The sequence below is a fragment of the Phacochoerus africanus genome, chromosome 10 (assembly GCF_016906955.1).
Source record: "Phacochoerus africanus isolate WHEZ1 chromosome 10, ROS_Pafr_v1, whole genome shotgun sequence".
Taxonomy (NCBI): Eukaryota; Metazoa; Chordata; class Mammalia; order Artiodactyla; family Suidae; genus Phacochoerus; species Phacochoerus africanus.
In genome coordinates this window covers 70968620-70985191 of record NC_062553.1, presented here as the reverse complement: position 1 = coordinate 70985191, position 16572 = coordinate 70968620, and positions in this window count along the sequence as shown.

Sequence of the window (16572 nt, the reverse complement as noted above, 5' to 3'; positions counted from 1 at the left end):
ACTATGTTGGGTTCTTGACTCCCTGAGTCAGAACAGGGACTCTTTTTTTTTTTCTTTTAAGATCTCTAGGACTTATGTATTAACTGGTTGCAAGTGTGTATTTTTTTTTTTTTGGTCTTTTTGCTATTTCTTGGGCTGCTCCTGCGGCGTATGGAGGTTCCCAGGCTAGGGGTTGAATCGGAGCTGTAGTCTCCGGCCTATGCCAGAGCCACAGCAATGCGGGATCCAAGCCGCATCTGCAACCTACACCACAGCTCACAGCAACGCCGGATCGTTAACACACTGAGCAAGGGCAGGGACCGAACCCAAAACCTCATGGTTCCTAGTCGGATTCGCCAACCACTGCGTCATGACGGGAACTCCCGCAAGTGTGTATCTTTATATAACGTCTCCCCAATTACACCCCTACCCCTATCGCCAGCCCCTGTAACCACCATTATATTCTTTCTGTCTCTCTCTCTCTTTTTTTTTCAGTTTATTAGAGTATAGTTGACTTACAATGTTATGTTAGCTCCTTCCTGGTAATTCTGTTAGTTTTCTAATATTATTTCAATAAACATCTTTCTCCTCAAATCAATTCGTTCTGTTCAAATAAGAGCATTGATTGATTTAGGGAGCAGACCCTGGATGACATTTTCTAGTGGGTAAAAAAAAATGTTCCCTAACATTCCTTAAGTCTAGGACATGGACATTCGCTGATTTGGTCCCTTTAGCATCCACGTCCCCTTGGCATGTAACCCTGAGCTGGCTGGTCCCACAGAGTATGCCATTCTCTGGCCATAGAGGTTTGCTAAGGATGGACACACATCTAAGGAGGCCACACAAAGTCTTTCCCAAGAATTACGAATTTCATCCAGGGAGTTCCCGCTGTGGCAGTATGAGGGTTCAATTTCTCCATATCCTCATCAATACTCAATATTATCTGCCTTTTTTGAATCCACCCATTCTACTGGATGTGCAGTGGTATTTCATTGTGGTTTTGATTTGCATTTTCCTAATGACTAGCGATACTGAGCATCTTTTTATGAGCTTACTGACTCTTTGTATATCTTCCTTGGAGAAATGCCCATTCAGATCCTTTGTCCATTTTCATTTTTTTGGGGGGGGGGTTGCTGTGTCTGCAGCATTCAGAAATTTCTAGGCTAGGGATTGAATCTGCACCACAGCAGTGACAATGCTAGATCCTTAACCTACTAGGCCATCAGGGAACTCCCTGTCCATTTTCAAATTCAGATATTTGTCGTTTTTATTATTGAATTGTAAGAGTTCTTTATACATTCTAGATACAAGTCACTTATCAGATATGTGATTTACAAATATTTTCTCCCATTCTGTGGGTTGACCTTTAAAAAGCTTAACGGTGCTTTTTGTTTTCCAGTTCTAATTAGCATAATGAAGCAAATGAGGTCCTAATATCCTTCGTTTCATCTCTTTTGATGTATTTCGCTACCCTTGGAGTCTGGAGTCAAGTAGAGGCCTTTTTTTTTTTTTTTTATCAAAATGTAATCATTTTTCAAACCCAGTAAAAGCATGAAACCTATAGGACACATTTTGGAATAAAAAGAGGCTCATTCTAGCCTGATGCTTTGCATAGGCCTTCCAGCTTGGGAACAGACACAGTAGTTAAAAAAAAAAAAGCCATTTCTCAATATCCTTCACATTTTATCTTCATAACACTGCATCCATAACCTGGATACAAATTTGTTTAGATGAAGTCGCAGACTCAAATCACTTGTACAGTATGTGACACTTCTGAAATGTGTCCAGATGAAAAGGGGCAATGACCACCTGACAGTGTGTGCAATGAGGAAAAGGAAAATAATAGACTTTAGGATAAACCCCAGGATAAAGGAATAACTCCAGCAGCTCTGTCAGGTATATTTACCCAATGCAACAATTTATAATGAAATTCAATGAGCAGATTTTGAGCATGGGAAGGGAGAGGCTCTGTTGGCTGCTTTTGTGGTGATGGTCGTGGGGAGGGGTGGAAGTGGGGGTGCACACGCAGAAAAGTCTGCTTTGGAGTCGACAGTTTATGATAAAGGAAGTGAGAAGAGAATGGAGGCAGCTAGAGAGGAGCAGGGATGCTATGAAGGCAATAAAAGAGGCTCAACACAGGAGTTTCCATGGTGGCTCGGCTATAAAAAACGTGGCTAGTATCCATGAGGATGTGGGTTCGATCCCTGGCCTCACTCAGTGGGTTAAGGATCCGGCTTTGCCATGAGCTGTAGGGCTCAGATCTGGCATTGCTGTGGTTGTGGCATAAGCCTGGGGCTGCAGTTCTGATTCTACTCCTAACCTGGGAACTTCCACATGGCAGGGGTGTGGCCCTAAAAAGAAAAGAAAAGAAAAAAGATGCTCAACACGGGCAATCGTAGCAATCCGAGAAAACCTACCCAGGATGGGGAATCAGCTCAGGAAGTTCTGAAAAGCTTCAGCATTTTTGCTGTGTCTTGGTGTTGGGAATTCTAGAGATGACATGGGCAAGAGCACTGCCAGCATTAATAGAATTTGGCAGAGAGAACTGTGAGTGGGTTCAGCTAGAGTCCAGGGTGCCTGCATGAGAGAGGCTGGAGGTGAGGCTGGGAAGTTACTTGTACCAGAGCAAAAAGGGCTGTAAACCTTCGTCCATGATTATTGAGACAACGAGGATTCACTGAGCTGTTGAGCAAGATGCATTTGGCAACTGGAGGCAGGAGGCGTGGAGAGAGGCCGCATGCAGGGAGGCAGCGGTGACTTCTTCAGGGACAATAGGGACATGGCTGTGAAATCAGACTTTGGTTTAAAGGCACCCAAGCCCTGCACCAATGACTAGAATACACTCGCTGGACGAAGTCGCCACCCTTGTTATCAGGAAGGGGGCAGGTACAGAAGGAGAGGTGACAGGAAATGGAAGGTAAGCAGCATCCTTTGTTCCCACGCTCAAAACTGATCCCAGGAGTTCTCGTCGTGGCTCAGTGGTTAACGAATCTGACTAGGAACCATGAGGTTGAGAGTTTGATCCCTGGCCTTGCTCAGTGGGTTGAGGATCCGGCATTGCCGTGAGCTGTGGTGTAGGTTGTAGGTGTGGCTCCGGATCCCGAGTTGCTGTGGCTCTGGTGTAGGCCAGCGGCTACAGCTGATTAGACCCCTAGCCTGGGAACCTCCATATGCCGCAGGAGCGGCCCCAGAAAAGGCAAAAAGACACACACAAAAAAACTGATCCCACTTGTTAAGTCCCATGGGAGCTTTATAATTAGTGCCCAGGGCTTTGAAAGTGCCAGTTGGCAGAGCACAGCAGGGGATGGGATAAAGGATTGCACTGCAACTGGCTGGGTGAAAACAGAGGACCCACCCTGGGGAGGACCCAGGTATGGGGTGGTGGTGGGGAGAGGCAAGGGGGTCTCCTGCTTCCTGGGCTGTCTACACATCGCATCAAAATGTGTGAGTGCGATTCGGCAACTAGGTCTCTGGAGGGGCTGTGGGGCAGGGCCCCAGCTTCTCCATCTGTAAAACGGCAGGTGTTTTGAGGATTAAATTAAATAATTCACATGCAGCACTTGGCGGAGGGTCTGGAACCCAGCAGACAGTTACCTGTCCCTTGGGCTGCTCCCAGGACAGCGAGCCTATGGTGCTTGGGAGGGCTCTTCATATCAGAGCCTCGTGCTTCTGTTGCTGGAAGGCGTCAGGGCACCTGACTGTTTTGTGTTTGAGGTTGTAGTGTTGCGGCAGCCATGTGAATTAATTTTTTAATTTGCTTGAATTTTTTTGGGGGGGCACACCCTGTGCTATATACAGTAGGACCTTGTTTATATATAACCTAATATATACTATATAGGATTATAGTATATATGTTTGCATATATGTATGCAATATATGTATTAGTTGCTATATATATATATATTTTTTGTCTTTTTGCCATTTTTCTTGGGCATATGGAGGTTCCCAGGCTAGGGGTTGAATCGGAGCTGTAGCTGCCAGACTGCCCCAGAGCCACAGCAATGCTGGATCCAAGCTGCTTCTGCAACCTACACCGCAGCTCACGGCAACGCTGGATCCTTAACCCACTGAGCAAGGCCAGGGATTGAACCCGCAACCTCATGGTTCCTAGTCGGATTCGTTAGCCACTGAGCCACGACGGGAACTCCAATATATATGTTTTATATATATATATGTATATGTATGTATGTATATATATATATGTATATGTATGTATGTGTGTGTGTGTATATATATATATATATATATATATATATAAATAACCTGCTGTATATATTAGCAGTTTGCATCTGCTAATCCCAAACTGAAGTGGTTGTATCTTGCTACTTCTCCTGCTACATTGGTTAAGGGCATAGGTACGGAACACTAGCGCATTACACAGATAAAAGCAGGACTTCTCTGGTGGGGGGGGGGAATGGAAGATATACCATCCCCCACCCAACCACTCTGCAGAATTCTGGGACTCTGAAAAAACGTAGATTGGCCAGCTAAGGGATGAAGTCACAGTCCTTTGGCCCAACATCACAGAACCATCAAACATGGCTTCTGGGGAAAAAAAATCCTAGAGTTTTTGGTTGAGGTGGCTGGAAAATGAGGTGCAGTTACACCACCATCCCTTGAAGAATTACAGAAGAGGGAGGACATAGGCTAAAAGGCAAGGAGTCTCTTCTGCATAATTTATGCTTTGATAAAGCTAAGTGGTCTGCACGGAGAAAATTTTGTTGTTTTGGCTGCCTCAAAAGGAACTCCCGCCACTAAAGGGATCTACTGCACTCTGTGGGCTCAGAGAAGCAGCTGTCTGGAGAGGTGGTGGATTTGGAAAAGAATCAAGAGGAGATCAGCTGGGAAAGGAAACGGAGGGGAGAGAGGCCCCTCTTCCCTGGGTGAGGAGGTCTTCCTGGCTGGCTTCAGTGAATGGAGCCAGAACTGCCGGCTGGAGCTTGTTTTTGTGGACTTGTAGGCAGTGAAGACATGTCCTATTTCCTTGCAAGTGTGTAACTCTGGATCACCAACCCTGAACTGAGAAAAGGGGAGCAATGTGCAGCCGCGGGGACTTGGAGTCCTTTGCTCACATCGTCCACGATGAGGTGTGTGGCTTGGGAAATGCAGAGCCGTGGCAAGGCAGCCCAGAGTGGGAAGAGTCTCCTGTTCTCCCTGCCGGCGGCCAACTCTGGGAAAGCAGGGCTGGTGCTTTCCCACCGAGCTTCCTTCAGGGAGACGTGTGTTTCGTGTTTGCAGGGGGAAGAAAGAGAACATCCGACTCTCTCTTTCCGACTTCTGCGGAGATGTGTTAACTTGAGAAGCGGAGGCGGTGGCATCTTTGATGAGAATTACACTGGCAGCTTGGGGCAACGCGTAATGAAGGGGATTTACAGATTTGCCCTTGAAAGCTGCAGATAGCTGCGTACTGTTCCCAGCTGAGCGAAAGCTAGGGCTGCCTGTTACAAAGGTCAATGCCAAATGTAAATGCATCTCTCTCTTTTTTTTTTAGATCATTTCCATAGCATTTTGTTCACAAACGTTGCATAACTTTCCGTTTCTCAGGAAAAATAGTCATTAACATTTTTATTTCCCTCTCCTGGGTTATAATTATGTTGTTATAAATATGGACACTTTAAAGAGAGGCTGCTGAGGAAAACTGGGCATTTTTTGGTGATAATGAGGAGAAAACAGGGGTGACTGATCTCTCTCAGCAATGATTTCAAACAACTGGCTTTGCGCTTGAGGTGGGGTGAGTGAAAGATTCCACATCCACTAAGGAGATGTTTTGGGCTCTTAAACAATGAAGAGAAACGATAGCATTAAAAATTGAAGAAAAGTGTCATAATTCAAATGGTTTATAATAATAAACTTGAGGAAGTTTGCACAACTTATAAACGCAGAACTCTTCCTTCAAATAAAATTGTATGGGAATGGCAAACATGCAAGGCCAGTCAGAGAGCTGCTCTGGGTGAAGGTGAACTGGCTGTTCTGCATCTTGTTTGTTTGTTTTAAATTCTTTTTAGGGCTGCACCCTTGGCATGTGGAGGCTGCCAGGCTAGGGATCTAATCAGAGCTGTAAGTTGCTGGCCTACACCACAGCACAGCAACGCCAGATCCCAGCCCCATCTGCGACCTATACCACAGCTCATGGCAACGCCGGAAACTTAACCCACTGGGTGAGGCCAGGGATCGAACCCACATCCTCATGGATACTAGTCAGGCTCCCAACCCGCTGAACCACAGTGGGAACTCCATTAGAACTCATCATGTTTGTCACCCTCCTTTGACTCTGGGGTGACCACGGAGGCTTCTCTGTGGGACCCCTGGAGTTCTGAAAATCCCAGTGAGAACACAGTGGGTCAAAGAGCAGGTTTTCTTTGCATTCCAAGTCTATGGCGTTTGGCTGATAGCCTCCAAGTCTATGGGGTGACAAGAGCCACTTAGTGTTTGGGCACAGCCAGCCTGAAGAATAGTCCAAGACCCACAGGAATTGTCCAAAATATGAAGTCCAGAGGGGATTGGCAATGAATCAAGGACAGAGTCTGAAACAAAGAGTCTGCACCTAAAGTCAGCTAAGACTGGACTGGGTCTGAGTGGGGACAGGATGGGGGTGTGGATTTGGGATAGAGGGAGAAAGCCTTTGTGGGGTGCTGTATTTTGCAGGCAGGGAGCTGCAAGGGTCCCAGGAGGCTTGGAGAGGGATCTGGCTGGGAGCAGTGGTGGGAGGTGAGCCTTCTTATCCTGCAGTCACTTGGCATCTTGAATACACTGTGAACCTGGGATGGGTCTGAATCACAGGTCCGTCCTGCCCTCTTCCTCCATCTCACTGACTGAGGATGGGGATCTAAGCATAGATGGGCTTCAGAACTGACCTTGGACCAGGATTCCAAATAATCCCCCAAATTTATTTTTTATTTTATTTTTTTGAAGTTAGAGATTTTATTTCATTTTATTTTTTGGTCTTTTTCCTTTTCTAGAGCCACTCCCGTGGCATATGGGAGGTTCCCAGGCTAGGGGTGGAATCGGAGCTGTAGCCACCGGCCTAAGCCAGAGCCACAGCAACACAGGATCCGAGCTGCGTCTTCGACCTACACCACAGCTCACGGCAATGTCGGATCCTTAACCCACTGAGCAAGGCCGGGGATCGAACCCTCAACCTCATGGTTCCTAGTCGGATTCGTTAACCACTGAGCCGTGACGGGAAACCCCCCCCCCCAAAATTTAATGTAATTTAACAGTCCTGAATAGATCAAACAAACATGAGCGCTGTCCATTTCCATACCATGGATGTCTGTGCCACTGGGCTTTTAGTCTTTGGGAGTTTCCTTGTGTTGTCCTTATGGTTCTGGGGCTGTAAGGCAGCACCCTCCTCATAGCCTAAAGTCGTGTGCACCCAAAAACTCTCCTGAGGCTGAGGGGGAGGGGCACCTGCTGTGAAGCTTGAAAATGGGCACCATCCACTCCCCTGTGTGCCTGGGAGGGTCACCACCCAGCCAGAGAGAGGAGAGATAGTTGAACACGGAGAAACAAAGGCTTATAAATCCTTGTTTTCTTTCTGCCTTGAGTTGATGAATGTTTTCCTCTGGCAATGTCTTTTAAAAGTAGGAATCAAGGAGTTCCCGTCATGGCGCAGTGGTTAACGAATCCGACTAGGAACCATGAGGTTGAGGGTTCGATCCCTGGCCTTGCTCAGTGGGTTAAGGATCCAGCGTTGCCGTGAGCTGTGGTGTAGGTTGCAGACTTGGCTAGGATCCCGCGTTGCTGTGGCTCTGGCTTAGGCCGGTGGCTACAGCTCCAATTCCACCCCTAGCCTGGGAACCTCCATATGCTGCGGGAGCGGCCCTAGAATAGAAAAGGCAAAAAAAAAAAAAAATCGGGAATCAAGAGGCTCAACAGGACCTACTCTGGGGTAGGTGAAATCAGGCATCTCTGAAATACAGCCTCATGCCTCTGTGATGAGCTCCAGCTTCTCTTCATGAGTTCTTTATCCTTCCTGCTGCCCATGGCTTACAGAAAACTGTTCAGAGAACTCCAAGAACAGGGAAGTCATTTTAACGTAAGACTAGGAAACACTAAATAGAAGTATAAATTGAAAGGGAAATTATAGATCTGTTGGCAGTTTAGAGAACAGGGGGGAGGGGGAGACCTCAAAGCCCAGAGCCTGATATTTCCTGTTTTTCAGGTCTGGGGCCATCTGTAGTGGTGATTTGAAGCTTCTGGGGCTCTTTCTCCAGAACCCCCTGGAGAGGGGATACTAGGGGAGGGGAGAGGAATGCCTGAGTGAGGAAGAGATTCCTTGGCTGTGGAGCTGACTAGGAGGTTTGGCTGGACTTTGACAAGTTGAAGTCATATATCTAAGATCCAAAGCTTGAAGAGTGGCCCCCAAACTCAGGGGCCCCCTGGAGCAGATGGATACAGATGTATCCGGAGAGAGCCAAGCATAATTTAAAATCGGTTAAGTTCCGGGAAACTCAGAAGGGACCGGAGTGTCCAGATAACCCTGATGAAATCTGGATTCCTTTTCTCAGACCACGAAGTTACAGAGAGATTTGGGCCAGAATGTCTTACAGTTGGATGGCACGTTGGTGGCAGAGTCAGGTTTAGAGCTCCTGGCGCTTTGCTGGCTCCAGGTTCAGCAATTTTTCATCTCTATAGTTCTACCTCCATCAGCACCTGACTAGTATGTGCCCCAGGTTGTCTTTGTAGGAACCAGTTTCCCATCCCTTCTTCCTCCCTTCCCTCCTTCCTTCTACCTGCAAACTTTTGGTGCTCATCATGTGTCAGGATCTATGTCATTTTTGGAAAGACAAAAATGAGTAATACTGAGTTTTGCAATCTTAAAAATCTTGAAAAACAAAACAAACCAAACCAAACCAAACCAAACCAAACCAAACCAAACCAGGGGAGTTCCCTTTGTGGCTCAGCAGATTAAGTACTTGGCTAGTAACCATGAAGAAGTGGGTTTGATCTCTGGCCCTGCTTGGTGGGTTAAGGATCCTGTATTTCTACAAGCTGTGGTGTAAGTCACAGATGCAGCTCGGATCCAGTGTTGCTGTGTCTGTGGCGTAGGCCAGCAACTGCAGTTCTGATTTGACCCCTAGCCTGGGAACATCCACATGCTGCAGGTGCGGCCCTAAAAAAAAAAAAAAAAATCATGCAGGAGTTCCCTGGTGGCTCAGTGGATTAGGGATCAGCATTCATCACTGCTGTAGCTCTGGTTACTGCTGTGACATGGGTTCAGTCTCTTGCCTGGGGAGCTTCACTTGCTGTGGGCATGGCCAAGGAAAAAAATCATCCATCAATCAAGTGGTGAAAGCTTCACCTAAGGACTTATGTGATCAAGGGTCTTTCTAGCCATGTATTCTGTTATAATTTGCCACGGGTCATACCTGGGAGTCTCGGTCTAAAGCCAAGCACCTATATTTTTGCCTACGGGATGGTGCTCCTGATGCGTTGGCCAAGTCTAATTTCAGCTGATGGAAATGCTTCATCAGGAACACTTCCTTTCCAGCCATGGGGTAATGCGAACTCCCTCATCCAACTAGCATTCTGGCCCCAGCACGTAAATGACTGGTAGTGGCAAGGGACAGTTTCTTGTTGGAAGGAGCCAGGGATGTGGGTAAAGAACTGGGCAGTCGTAGGTCAGAGGACACAAGGCAGGAGCCAGGACGGAGAGTGTCACGGCAGACCCGGGGACCCAAGGCAGAGCATTCTGGGTCAGAACCCAGTGCGAATTCCGAGAACCGTGAGAGCAAGTGGGAGCCATAGTCAGGAGCCAAGGAGGGAGCATGGCAATGGGCACCACAGACCTGGGTCAGAGTCAAGTCTGCAGCAGCCACAGCCGCCCTGAGCCACAGCTGCCGTGAGGAGGAAAGACTGGCCTCGGAAGAGGTTTGGATTCTTGCCTGTGCCTCCGTTAGATGCAGGACTTGAATCCTCTTGGTGGAGGCCCATGGAGCGAAACACACAGCCCATGCAGGCTGCTTCCAAGCCTTCCCAGGCTCCCTGGAGGTTGTCATGGCTATTGACTTACTAAGAAGGAGATGCAAACGGGATCCTGGGAGGGGCTTCAATCTCACAGCATTGCTTTTGCTTCCCCTCCAGACCCCCTGGCCTCCACCTGCACCAGGGAAAAACGCATTGTGGGCATCTCATAAGAGAAGTCATTTCAACCCACTTATGCAAGGTGACAGAAGAGCAAATGTATCGCACGGGCAACATGCCCGTGATTTGAGAGTTTGTTGCAAAAAAAAAAAGGATTCTACAGCATCCTCCTCATAGTAAACAAAAATGTGTACAGGTGGATGTGGTGATGAAAAAAGCCCATCAGAGGAGAGCACTGAAGAAAAGGCACTTTCTTAGAAAAGGTATTGCCTTAAGTTTGTAACCATTATTTGGGAAAAAGAACAGAGAAGCTTGGCCCCCAGATTTCTGGCAAAAGTAGTGACGATGCTGTTCCTTAGGGAAGGAACAGTTAAATCAGTTTGATATTATTAAAGAGAATAAAAGAACTAATTGGTGCCATCGATGATTTAAGAGAATCTCCAACATTTGTTTAGACTGTTTTTGCTTGTTTCTTTTCTTTCCTTTTTTTTAGGGCCACACCTGCTGCATATGGAAGTTCCCAAGCTGGGGGTCGAATTGGAGCTGCAGCTGCCGGCCTATGCCACAGCGACAGCATAGTGGGATCTGAGCCGTGACTGCAACCTACACCACAGCTCATGGCAATGCCAGATCCTTAACCCACTTAGCAAGGCCAGGGATCAAACCTGCAGCCTCATGGAAGCTGATCAGGTTCTTAACCCATGAGCCATGAGGGGAACTCTCAAACTGACTGGTTTTTAAGTTTGACCTCCATCTGCATCCGCAGGCACCATCATCTCCATCCACAAGAAATAGCAGCTGATGGGTTCTGTAGGGAGATCTATGGACCTCTGGACAAAATCCATCATTCTGGTGATGAATGGGGGCCCTGTGTGCGCTCCAGTTGTGTCCTAAGTGGTGTGGTCAGACAGATGCAGTCAGATCAACAAGAAAGGACTTGCTGGAGAGCTGTGTGGTCAGATCAGGTAAGGGCAGGGGGAATTTTGTCTTCCTCTCGGAGCCGAACCATGTACCTGCCATTGACCTGTTTTCTCCATGATCCAATTCCCACCCTTGCCTGCTCTGCTCTGTATCCCAGGAAATGCTATCTCCAGATAGGTTTGGCCAGTGGGAGGTGCCGGCAGAAGATCACAGGGCAAGAGGAGGGGAGAAGTCAGTTATTACTTCTCCTGCTCCATCCCGAGTGAAGCTCACCTCCCATAAAGCAGCTCCCTTCATGATGCCCAGCTTCCATGGACGATGGCCCCAATTCTTCCAGTGGCCTGTGTTTCTGGGCCCTGATGATGCCACATGCTTGTACAATTTCTCCTGCTCAGGGTGGTAGTGGACTCCTGCTGTGGCCTCGTCATTTCTTTCTTTGCTTTCTGGACTCTTGAATTACCTGTTTAATCAATCCCTTGAATTTAATTTTCTCTGTTTCTAAGATCCACAGCAGTCTCTGGTTTCTTAGGAGGAACTTAACTGATAATATATATTTCGTCTGATGGATACTGAGAAGCTGGGTGTCAGACCATCAGCTTATAAAGCCCTGCATTTTCTGGCTTTTCTCTAGGGCTCTGCTTCCTCACCTGTAATTTTTCTTCTTGCTCTCTCCTTGTTTCAGTGGCAAGTCAAACTCATTACCTGCTCAGAGCATTTGTCTCATCATCGTCTTTACTTGGAAAGCTTTGCCCAGATCTACCCGAAAGGCCTCATTCCAAAACCAGCTGGATGTCTAGCGTCACAGCTTTTGCAGGTTTAACTCTGAGGTTCTTCTTCATTGGACTGGATAAACCAGACTCCCCCATATGAGCTTCTTTGCACATCCTGTTTCCAAAAAGCAAAACCCAACAAATTTCCGTTTCATTTCCTTTCTTTCCAGTTCCTTTCCCCACAAACACTCTTTCCTTTCCTTTCCTTTCCTTTCCTTTCCTTTCCCTTTCCTTTCCTTTCCTTTCTCTTTCTTTCTTTCTTTCTTTCTTTCTTTCTTTCTTTCTTTCTTTCTTTCTTTCTTTCTTTCTTTCTTTCTTTCTTTCTTTCTTTCTTTCTTTCTTTCTTTCTTTCTTTCTTTCTAGAATAGTTTTGATGAGAGTTCCATTTGGTCCTATGACTCTTTAATGGCATAGGCCTTTGAAGTTTACATACCAGAAGGAACTGTCAAATTTATGCATTAACTGACCTTGCTCAGCAGTTGAAGAGGAAAAAATCAAAACAAAACAAAAAACTCTTGTTTTTAGCTCGTCATGCTCTCTGGATGTACTGTGGAATGTCTTTGTTTTGGCCATAATGCCTTAGTTGGAGAACTGTAAAAACATTTGACAAACTTTTGTGTGTGTGTGTGTGTAAGAAGAGAAAGCTGTGATTTGAAGAGATCAGGAAGCGTCTGATAGAGCACATGTTACCTGAGGGTCTACTGTTAGATTTCTCTGTGTCTGGAATAAGTCATGCTTTTAAAATGCAGCTGCCCTTCAGAGAAGTCCTGTTAATCTTTCTCCCTCTGGTGGAAATTGTACAATTAACTTTTTTGGGGTAAGATTTTTATTTTTTCTATTATAGTTGATTTACAATGCTCTGTCAATTTCTGCTGTACAGCAAAGTGACCCAGTTTTATATATATATATATATACCCTTTTTCTCATATTATCCTCCATCATGTTCTATCACAAGTGACTAAATATAGTTCCCTGTGCTACACAGCAGGATCTCATTGCTTATCCACTCCAAATGCAATAGTTTGCATCTATTAACCGCAGACTCCTGGTCCATCCCACTCCCTCCCCTTCCCTCTTGGCAACCACTAGTCTGTTCTCCAGGACAATTAACTTTCTCTCTGGCTTCTGGGTAGATCAGATACTGAGGACACTAAGAGTTTAGAGAGAGTGTTCAAGGAAACCAGTAGGGTTGATTTTTCAGGAACAGGGGCTTATCCAAAGAAGGCTGACTAGGGTGTGTTGGAGTTTGTGTATGTGTGGTGTGTGTTTGCATGCCCTTTGGGTGAACAGGTGTGAAAAAGGGTGGTGGGCAGAAATCAGGGCTTTTCTTTTACCATTTTGCCCAGGTCTCTCTAGAGGATGCTGTCCTCTCTAGGGGACTAAACATCTTGGTCTATGGAGGATGTGTTTTTTATTTTTATTTTTATTTTTGCCTCTTATCCTCCTACCCTAAATAGAAATTCTACTTTGAAAATCTTTAGGACTTCCCGTCATGGATCAGTGGTTAACGAATCCCACTAGGAACGATGAGGTTGCGGGTTCGATCCCTGGCCTTGCTCAGTGAGTTAAGGATCTGGTGTTGCTGTGAGCTGTGGTGTAGGTTGCAGATGCTACTTGGATCCCGAGTTGCTGTGGCTCTGGTGTAGGCTGGCGGCTACATCTCCAGTTGGACCCCTAGCCTGGGAACCTCCATATGCTGTGGGAGCGGCTCAAGAAATGGCAAAAAGACAAAAAAAAAAAACAAAAAAAAACCTTTAACGTTGATAAAGAGAAGAGCAACTTCCTAGAATGAATAGAATTAGGCTTCTCACCTGTTTACACATTCCATCGAACATTTATGTACCTTAAGACAGTAATTTCCTCAAGTGGTTGAGCATTAATGAATCATTAATGATAAATATTCAAATCTCGTTCTTGAATTTATGGAGGCTGATGGGAAGTAGTCGTGGAAAATAACCTCGTTGTCTGGGAAAAACCCTTATTCTCCTGTGTTTGATATACATAAACAAACTTAATGTGTATCGTCTTCCATCTGGGGAAAAAAAGATGCTGTGCTATCCAGCAAGCCCCAGACTAGATGGGTAATTCAATAGCCAGCCTGTTTACTTTTGGAAAGAAACAGCTGTTCATAAAGCAATTTATATTCAACAGGTGCAACCATGGCTGTAACTAATGGATGTGAAAGGTACAGTGGAGATAATCTGTAGAGTGCTGTTCCCTCCCTTGTCTCCTGGACCATCCAAGGTTTCCCAAGAAAATGCTATTTGCAAATTATTTTTTAGATTTTTACATGTTTAATGCATGCTTGTGTTTCTGGAACTAGGAGATAATTTAGATCTAACTAGCAATCAAGGCTATATTTTCATTTTTCTCACCATCTGTGTAATAACTGGGTGGAGAGTGAAGAATAGGCTTATGCATTTTTGGTACTTATCCTCCTCATTGAATTAATGCTTTTCATGTCAGCATTGATTTTTGATATACTGGAGTTTAGGAGACTCCTTATTGTGATTAAAGAAAGGTGAAAAATGGCAGTTTAGTCGAATAGCTGACATACACTCTGCCCCTTGAAATATGAGGTAACAAGCACGAGGATAAAATGCCAACATGCCAAGGATGGACCACTGCACTGACCTGGACTGCATTTTTCCAGATTTCATCTTGTGGTAATTAAGTAAATGTCAATTGCTTAAATGCTGCAGGTTGAGGTTGTTTCTTGCCACTAAAGGCATCCCTAACTCATCTAATGTCTCAGACTGAATTCCTCCTGTCCCATCTCCTCTCCTGCTCCTCTTCTTAAATCCACCAGTTGCTCAAGTCAGAATCTCAGGGATCTTTCTCATCTCCTTTCTCTTACTTACCCTCCACCTCAAACATAGGGATTAGTTCTTGTTCATCCTTTTATCTTGGATCCCTAATGCGATGCCTGGTACACAGAAGACACTCAAAATGTGTTCGCTATACTATATTAAAGGAAAGTGACTAATACATGATTTCCAAAAAAAGGGGGGGGGGGTGGATTTCCATTGTGGCTCAGCGGTAATGAACCCAACTAATATCCATGAAGATGTGGTTTCGATTTGTGGCCTTGATCAGTGGGTTAAGGATCCGGTGTTGCCGTGAGCAGTGGTGTAGGTCACAGATGCGTCTTGGATCTGGCGTTGCTGTGGCTGTGTCATAGGCTGGCATGTGCAGCTCAGATTTGACCCCTAACCTGGGAACTTCCATACGCCGAGGGCGCGACCCCCAACAAAAAGGCCAAAAAAAAAAAAAAAAAAAACCCCAAACCAAAAACCAGATACTTCATGGATTAGTATACAGATATTGAGTAAAGTGAATAGTATGACCTTGGGAGATATTTCATAGCTATGGTGAGTTTTGATAAGCCAGCCTTGCCCCTTATCATAGAATGTTTTTCTCCTGACTAAATTCTTTTGCCCTTTAGATTATGCTTTTCATAGAGACAATGTGGATGAACTCTGTCGTATTTTTCCTGGACCCTTGTTTTACATTTTCCATATTGAGATTCCTCTCTCATGACATTTCTGCTCTGTAAATCAATACTATTGATCGTTACAGTTACTGTTGCTCTTTCAACCTCTACCCTGGGAGACATTTTTATCTCTTTTTTTGTTGTTATCTTTTTAGGGCCTCTCCTGTGGCATATGGAGGTGCCCAGGCTAGGGGTCAAGTCGGAGCTGCAGCTGCTGGTCTACACCACAGCCACAGCAACGCAGGATCGGGATTGGAGCCACGTCTGCAACCTACACCACAACTCATGGTGACACCAGATCCTTAACCCACTGAGCAAGGCCAGGGATCAAACCTGCATCCTCATGGATACTCATCAGATTCGTTACCGCTGAGCCACAACAGGAACGCCAAGAGTTTACTTTTTTGTCTTAAAAAAATCAGAAGAGGGGAGTTCCCGTTGTGGCGCAGTGGTTAACGAATCCGACTAGGAACCATGAGGTTGCGGGTTCGGTCCCTGCCCTTGCTCAGTGGGTTAACGATCCAGCGTTGCCGTGAGCTGTGGTGTAGGTTGCAGACGCGGCTCGGATCCCGCGTTGCTGTGGCTCTGGCGTAGGCCGGTGGCTTCAGCTCTGATTCGACCCCTAGCCTGGGAACCTCCATATGCCGTGGGAGCGGCCCAAGAAATAGCAACAACAACAACAACAAAAGACAAAAAAAAAATCAGAAGAAATTCATCCCTACAGTCATGCTCATAGCCCATATTTACAATCCATTATTTTGTGAAGAGGAAAGTGGAGGGGATTACATTCCACCTGGGACACATCCAGGAGAGGAGTTTGCATTTGTGAGCATCAGTCATCAGTTGGGTCTCAACAGGAAAAGTTTAAATACTACAATGTCTGATCACATGATGCTCAAGAGAGCCTCTGAGCGGCTGCCTACCTGTGATTTCTTTTTCCTTTAAAGGGAAAAATGCGACTTGATTTTCCCTGGACACAAGGTTGGATGGAAGAGGCTCCTGAATGCCCACCACGCAAGACACATCAGCTAATTTTTAATCTCCCTTTTATCACCGGAGCCTCAGAATCTCATTGGATATTTTTGCTCCAAACTTCTCCATCCTGGATTATTAATTTCATCCACACTTTTATTCATTAGCACATATTTAGAGAGCCTGTACCTGTCAGACACCAAAAGGTAGAGATTACCAAAGAAGGAGGCAATTTGCTGGTGTTTATACTCTTGTACTTTGAGATTCCAAAAGTGAGGACAAATGATTACTTTTTAAAAAAATACTGGCGCAGTATGAAGACACTGCTGGGCTCTTTTCGTGATTAGTCTT